The sequence below is a fragment of the Halichondria panicea genome, chromosome 1 (genome assembly GCF_963675165.1).
Source record: "Halichondria panicea chromosome 1, odHalPani1.1, whole genome shotgun sequence".
NCBI classification, from domain to species: domain Eukaryota; kingdom Metazoa; phylum Porifera; class Demospongiae; order Suberitida; family Halichondriidae; genus Halichondria; species Halichondria panicea.
In genome coordinates this window covers 4,451,467-4,459,061 of record NC_087377.1, presented here as the reverse complement: position 1 = coordinate 4,459,061, position 7,595 = coordinate 4,451,467, and the positions used below count along the sequence as shown (strand labels likewise).

At 44.7% G+C, this 7,595-nt stretch overlaps 2 protein-coding genes across 8 annotated transcripts in view; one reads left to right on the top strand and one right to left on the bottom strand.

Annotated features, from left to right (window-relative positions):
• LOC135336874 (ubiquitin carboxyl-terminal hydrolase CYLD-like) overlaps nt 1-7,595 on the bottom strand; it is a 40,510-nt gene that overhangs the window by 18,630 nt on the left and 14,285 nt on the right. The gene's annotated exons all lie outside the window — the stretch shown is intronic.
• The window catches only part of LOC135335286 (receptor tyrosine-protein kinase erbB-4-like), a 49,581-nt gene that overhangs the window by 39,154 nt on the left and 2,832 nt on the right, over nt 1-7,595 (top strand). The window lies entirely within an intron of this gene.

Here is a 7,595-nt window from a genome sequence, read left to right as displayed (position 1 = left end):
ATCCAATATCATGCAACATTCACAAGTTGATAGCACGCTCCCTCCCAGATTGTTGTTGTACAACAATTTGAACCAGAGGAGGTTGGTCACGATTGTTAATTAATCTTCTAATTTTCTTTGTAACCTCCAATTCCTACAGTAAATGCACAGAAGCCATTGAAAGAACCCCAACCTACCAACCCGCTGAGTCAGCACTTTTATCTCGCATTCTTGAGCGTTTATCTGTCTTGTATTACGTCTCCTGTTAGTCTAGGAGTCGTAGTAGTTTAAAACTATCGTTGCTACACCTGCTATATTAAGACAGGAGTCAAAGAAACAAGGAAAGTGCAGCAACAACTGGAACTTTGTTACTAATCTTAGTTTCTGGCTTATTACTTCGAGTATGACTATGCTACTCACTTTCTAGTATCACTGAGTATTGATTATTTGTTAGCATCATTTCCTACTAGTATAAAAGCTATGATCGTTTGCAGCCTTTTGGCTTAGCTAGGATATAGCTACTTTCTCTCAAGTTACCACGGAATTGGAGGTTACAAAGAAAATTAGAAGATTAATTAACAATCGTGACCAACCTCCTCTGAATTTGAACGCTGAAATAGCCTCGATCCCAGGCCGCACTTCCTCAAAGAGTGGGCCTGGTATCGACTGCTTGCGCATGCGCTAATCTTCTGCCGGTATCTGGCGGATCCGGATAACAACGTTTATGGTCATTAACTAGTTTCACTGATCTGATATACTTTCTAAGACACACAAAACCGTGTGGATAGCTCCACGTGGCTCCTATTGTGGGGGGCGTGCCGGTAGGCATAAATCATCTGCAGATCCTGCCACCTATAAATCCTGCTGTCATAGCATCACTTACATTGCCTGAAAATATATTTAATGGCCTAGAATATACTGGCCCTATTTTTCCCCTCCATCCATTGCGAAAAAATATACTTGGATGGCCTAATTTTAGGATGCCTGACAGCCTAAACCCTCTAAACTGAGAAGCAGGATCTTGCCCATACATACAACTAAATATGCCTCCAGCACTGGTCCCATGAGCAGGGGCGGATCCAGGGGTGATTTTGAGGGGCTGAAGCCCCCCCCTTTTGAAAAAACTACCATGTGTTGTAGTCTGACTCTACAACAATTTTGCCACCAATTATGCATCTGTAGACTCACTTGAAATCACTTGAGAGATGCTAGACAACAGCTACTACTGTACTAGGAGTATAAAGGATCTAGGGTAGCTAGCTGGACGTACCTAGCTAGCTAGCTAGCTGTACGTACGTACGTACATCTGATCAGTACAGTATCACCATAGTATTAAAAGTAAGTGCAGAGGTCAACGTATTCTACTCGTTAATATAAAAGTTCAAAGATCAAATCTTGCAAAAAATTCCCTTTCTAGCTAGCCCCCCCCTTTTGTTTTTCCTGGATCCGCCCCTGATGAGGTAAGTATAGTAGACAACATTACTCCTACTCATGGGACAAAAAAGGTGGTGGGTGGGTGGGATTTCCGAGAACCGAGAGGCCATGCACTTTACAGTTATGTAAACAGCTTGAGAGTGAAGCCTGGCAACTGGTTACCTCTCGTTCCCTTAGATACCTATACTCTCCCTGACCAATGGGAGCATTGTTACTGTTACCAGGACCCTCAGGCCCCCGTTTCTTAGCTACCCTTGTACCCCTTCGTTGATAACACCTTTACGGTGATACTGCACCCGAGCAGCCCCTCCCCTTTTATCTTTTCTGGACCACACCCCCGAAGCCGTTCCCTAGTTAACTATGTTTAACTGGCGTTAAACAGCATTTAACTAGTTTCGCTGATCTGATATACTTTCTAAGACACACAAAACCATGTGGATAGCTCCACGTGGCTCCTATTGTGGGGGGAGTGCCGGTAGGCATATATCATCTGCAGATCCTGCCACCTATAAATCCTGCTGTCATAGCATCACTTACATTGCCTGAAAATATATCTAATGGCCTAGAATATACTGGCCCTATTTTTCCCCTCCATCCATTGCGAAAATATACTTGGATGGCCTAATTTTAGGATGCCTGACAGCCTAAACCCTCCACTAAAAAGGCTTGCCTTTCCCTCCAAGTATATAACCCCCCATATTCCTTTTTTATCACTAATATAATTATACACCTTACTACTCAGTCATCATAATTACATGATGTGATGGTTAACAATGACAATATGCAGTGATGCTGAATACTTCATAATAAAACCTTATGCCACTGCCAGTGTGAGATGGTGTCTCTCCATTCATGAAGAGTGCATGAGAGTCCCTCCTTCTATCAACCTTGATGACATCGCTGCCCTCTTAGTGCCGGGTTCTATATTACAGTAAGCCTGGAACGTATTATCTACCATTTCTTGATTGCCCTATCTTCAAATCTCTGATTCCAAAAACACAGTACATGCACTGCATCCCCATGCACAACATAATTGGCTCATTCAGTTTCCCCTATTTGCCCGAGCTGCTTTCACCATTATTTTTACAAATTTTACTGTTAAACTGACCCGCTTTGAGCTACTACACACTCCCAGTCTGCGTATTCTCTTTTAGACCAGTTGCAGTTTCGGCCTCTTGGCCAGTCTATAGTGGGTCCTCAAAATCATGTCAGTCTGCTGACAGATATGTTTTTATTGTGCACACCGTAGGATAAGCCGTAAGATACATGTACACATAACTATACATTATTTACTTTGACACCCATTCACAATACCATACAATGTACATAAGTCTCTACTTATTCTGTCCAACCCTGTAGGTTCTTCTGGAGAACTTGGCTAACCATTACGGACAAACATCTCGGTAGTACTCGACAGGAAGACACTGAGCCTCTTGATGTGCCTGGCGAAAATCAGATAAGCGATCTCGTGACAAATTGTCCACTAAAGCCCATAATTATAGGTGCATGAGAAAAGCGTCTTTACACGCACAACTCTTGATGACTGCTACCACCACTTGGTTATTTCATCGACAATTTACCATCGCTCTTCCCAGTGCCTTCCCTCCAATACCGCCGCCACCACAATTGACACGAACTCCTTGATCGCCATGTTATGTTTTATCCTCTACTTTAGTATACTCTATGCCAGTTGACACCATTCGTCCTCGTAGAATGCCACACAACCCCTGCAGCCTGAGGCCTCGGACGTCAGCTAGAACTGTTGTGAGGACCAACTTGCTTAGAGAGCCAACATTTTTATACCGTTCCAACCACACAAAACTCTGAATGAGCTCCAGCATTCAATTAGTTTATACTTGTTGACACCGGCACTTTGGTCAAGCAATCCCGACCAAACTCTACTGTTGCTGTGTGCTGCAGCTTCCCCAACGATTGACAGCAACTCCGGTTTTTTTGGTTTTTTGGTTTTTTTTGGTTTTTTTTTTTTGGTTTTTACATTGCATTCACTCTTCCAACAACACCCTACTTTTGCCATCGGCAGTCGAACTTGCTCCTCTACAGAGTTAATTTTGAACCCCAGAAATGTAAATGGGACTTTCTGCTTCTCTTTTGCTAGGTCTGCAAATGTCTTTCAGCTGTAAGCCACTGATTGCACAGTTATCTGCTCCACACACAATAAATTCGTCCCAATAATTATAGTGCCACACATATTCAATAAGCGGTGCCACCAGCACTATTTAACACACTATTTTACCAGTGACAGTGGCAACCCCCAGACGCTTTACCATCCACACTCGGTCACAGTGTTGGGTGCCGATCTCAGCCCCAAAATAATAACAATACTGCGTCCATAAAGACTCTTTCATGTCATTCCATGGCCCACAACCTTTGATCCACTGGGTGTACCACCGGACCAAACCTGTAGCTAGGTTGGCCTAATCCAACAATCTTTTCACAACGTCATCCACTTGGCCATATACGTTAACAAACACAACTCCGGGTCGATTCCGTCATTAACACTCTTGCCATCCGAGAGATATCAACAATCAACCTCCCTAACTTGGGAAAAACCCCTAATCTGCTCACTTTAAAATGGCAATCCTCTGCACTTCCTTTTCCAAATACTAACTGGATGCTGCATCGTCTAGCCGAAGGGACACACACCTGATCTGAAACATACAAAACTATTAGATCCCCCTCATGGTAAGTTCTCAGGGTGATCCTCCAACATTGATTTTCAATGATTCCACACCAATGGAGTCACTATTGCTTGTAACCACTCAACCCAACCTTCTCCCAACAGCTAAGATCCCCGTACAAAGGTACATTTCTATAGTTAAAACTGCCATCTTATTAGGGTAGTGAGTGAAGATACAACTTAATGTTCCCCACTCCCTACTGGTCTCACCCGAGGGCGGACAAGGCCTAATATAATTTAAGTATAATTAAGGGTGGGAAATGTGTCTCACCTGAGTCACAACTCCCGGTTATAGCCATTTATATAATGGTCGGACAACCCCAGTCGTTGATATTCTATAACCACACACCGCATACATGTACATGTACATGTATACATTTTTTTTTTTTTTTTTTTTTACACTTGACACTCATTACACTATTATCCAGGTTATCTACAAACACGAGTATCTGTCTCAGTTTGGGTGAGCCCTTTTGGTACCCACCAGACATGACCTGACCCATCTCATCCGCCCTTTGCACATTCTGAGCCAAACTATATGTGAGCAAAATGGCATTTGTCACACTGGCTTATCCATACCAAACTCGTGGGCCCTGGCCTTCACTACGATAAGCCACCACCCCCGGCTTTGTATCACCCCCTCGCCATTTCCAGTCGGCCTTTGGTGGATTGTCCGGGATATTCTCAGTGTCATCGGCCAGATCAGGTGGCTTATACGGCACCGGATGTGCACCGGATGTGGAAACGCCCTAACATCCGGCGAAACACAAGACCCATGCATTGCCTGATACGTCTATACTGTTTGGTTTTTGGGCAACACAAGCACATTCAGAACTTTTCTCCTCCCCTTCATTCATACCTCGGGCCTGAGATCTCCCATCTCCCACCAACGATAAGTTCACGATCCGCTTGACCACTTTCTATGGGATTGGCTCCAACTGGCAGGGCCAGTGGAACTATCATTCCCATGCCTGTCACACCTGACCCCCCAACTGCCGCCATAACCTGGCACCGTGATTTAGGGTGTCCTTTCCAGCCACAACACTGCCTGATCCTAGCGGAGGGTACCCCCCCTCACAACGAAACACATCAGTGATCATACTGACTGACCTGCATGACTGTGCCACAATGACACTCTAATTATAATAATTATAGGGACCTTCCATAACAACGGGTTTCCGACGCGGAAACCATAAACCTACTGCCACTACAATGAGTATATAGGCCTAGACCGGTGAAGTTCGGGTTAACTATTATTCTTCCACGTTCCATCACTGGCCTGTTGTCCAATAGGTTATTCACCATGGCAATGGTACCTATCATTATTTTTTTTTTCGATCTCCTCTACATTTTCGGTCCATCGCTATTTTTTGGGGACTGGGCGGCCAGAGTAAATTGGTTAGGGGCGCGGCGGGACTTGGGTTCAATGTAACATGTTCTGACTGACCCCCCACCTTCCGTACACTTATAGCATTTCCTCCACTGGCCACTGAACGTCCCCCGCCTTCCCACCCTGAGGGGACTCTGTCTACAACACTTGGAGTTTCCTTTACTGGCCACTGACCGGCCCACACCTTCCCCACACTGAGGGGTTTCCATACACTTGGGAGTTTCCTTTACTGGCCACTAACCGGCCCACATCTTCCCCACACTGAGGGGTTTCCGTACACTTGGAGTTTCCTTTACTGGCCACTGACCGGCCCACACCTTCCCCACACTGAGGAGTTCCCGCTAGGGGCCATTACACTTAAACTGTGGTTTGAACTTTCTTCATCAACCAACACAGCCGAATATTAATTTACCACGTTGAATTATATACAACGTTGAACTGAACACTTAATAATAATAATGCACATGTATAATTATTGCCTCTGCACACACACCTGTAGTATACACACCTGTAGTATAATAATGCACTAACTTTGGAACTAACCATGCAATTTCTTGCCACAAATGCCGAACTGTTTGCATGAAACCTAGCTAGCTATTGTCTCTTACCACAAAGCCATATACGAATGCTTGGCTACATTGGCTACAAACTAACCGTACGTTTTCTGCAACCATGCTTATGCTTGCTTGCTGTCACTATACTGTATAGACCAGCTCTAGGTCGGACCCGCCTGCAGTTACACCAGTCCTTGTCAGAGTGGGTTCCCAGGCCAGACCTGCCTGCCTTTCTCCCGTGCAAACTGGAGGAGGGGCTGCCGTAGTGGAGCTGCTCAAGCCTCCAACAGTACTGTTGCCACAGCGTTTGTGCCTCCAATTCGAGACAGCCCTGGTCTTGCCATCCATAGTCTGAGGAGTAGAGTCTTTGAGAAGTATTTCCGAGAACCGAGAGGCCATGCACTTTACAGTTATGTAAACAGCTTGAGAGTGAAGCCTGGCAACTGGTTACCTCTCGTTCCCTTAGATACCTATACTCTCCCTGACCAATGGGAGCATTGTTACTGTTACCAGGACCCTCAGGCCCCCGTTTCTTAGCTACCCTTGTACCCCTTCGTTGATAACACCTTAGCCTCGATTCCAAGCCGCTGAGAAAGGCGGCCTGGTATACACTGTTTACGCATGCGCCAGAATTACCCAGAATCTGGGTAATCGTAAATTGCAGTATATTTATCAGTATTCTTATTCCGCATTAGTTTGTAAAACATTGATATCCTTTCATTTATAATGATGTCATTGAAAAAAGAAATCTAGTCCAAGTTGTGTAATGGCTGCTACCTTCTCTTCTGCTCTCGCGTACGCGTTATCCTGTGTTGGAAAACCAGGTCTAGTCTTGAAAGACAAGCAGCTGGATGAGAGAAAAAACACTTGAAAATGACATGTACACAATTAATATTTATTAGCACGTTCACACCTAGTCTAGTTTACTACATTGATGTCCAATATAATAGCATGTTCATGGCAGATCCTGATGGTACAGTTGGGGCAAGCCATTGCTGTGTGCTTTTGCTCCTTGCTGGGTATCCTGTCTTGCACACATATTTGACATCTACCTCTGCTCAGTCCCACTCTGCTGACACTCACACGGATGTCCTGCGAGGGAGGATTACCAAGGTTGAGACCAGACACACCTCTAGCACATGTACGTGACATACTCAACAGACTACCAATCACTTCCAAACGAAACCCTTTCAAACACTTAGGCTTTTCACCTACCCTCACACAATTGTGCTTGTACAGAATATACGCATTATTAACAGTAATATCCACAAAATGAAACAAGATCCTGAACCAATACCGGCGACACTTTCTATCATATCCATACGTCTTCCTCATACGCCCTGTATTGTCAACCCCTCCCATATACAAGTTATAGGTAGGGAGACAAGGGGGAACACTCTGTGCGCATAGAGTACCATCTGCCTGCAATCTGAACACAGCGTCTGGCATTGTCTCAGGAAATACATTAGTAGCAAAACACACCACCTTACGGTCATTGAACACAAAGTAACAGATATCATCCACAGTCTTAGATACATAC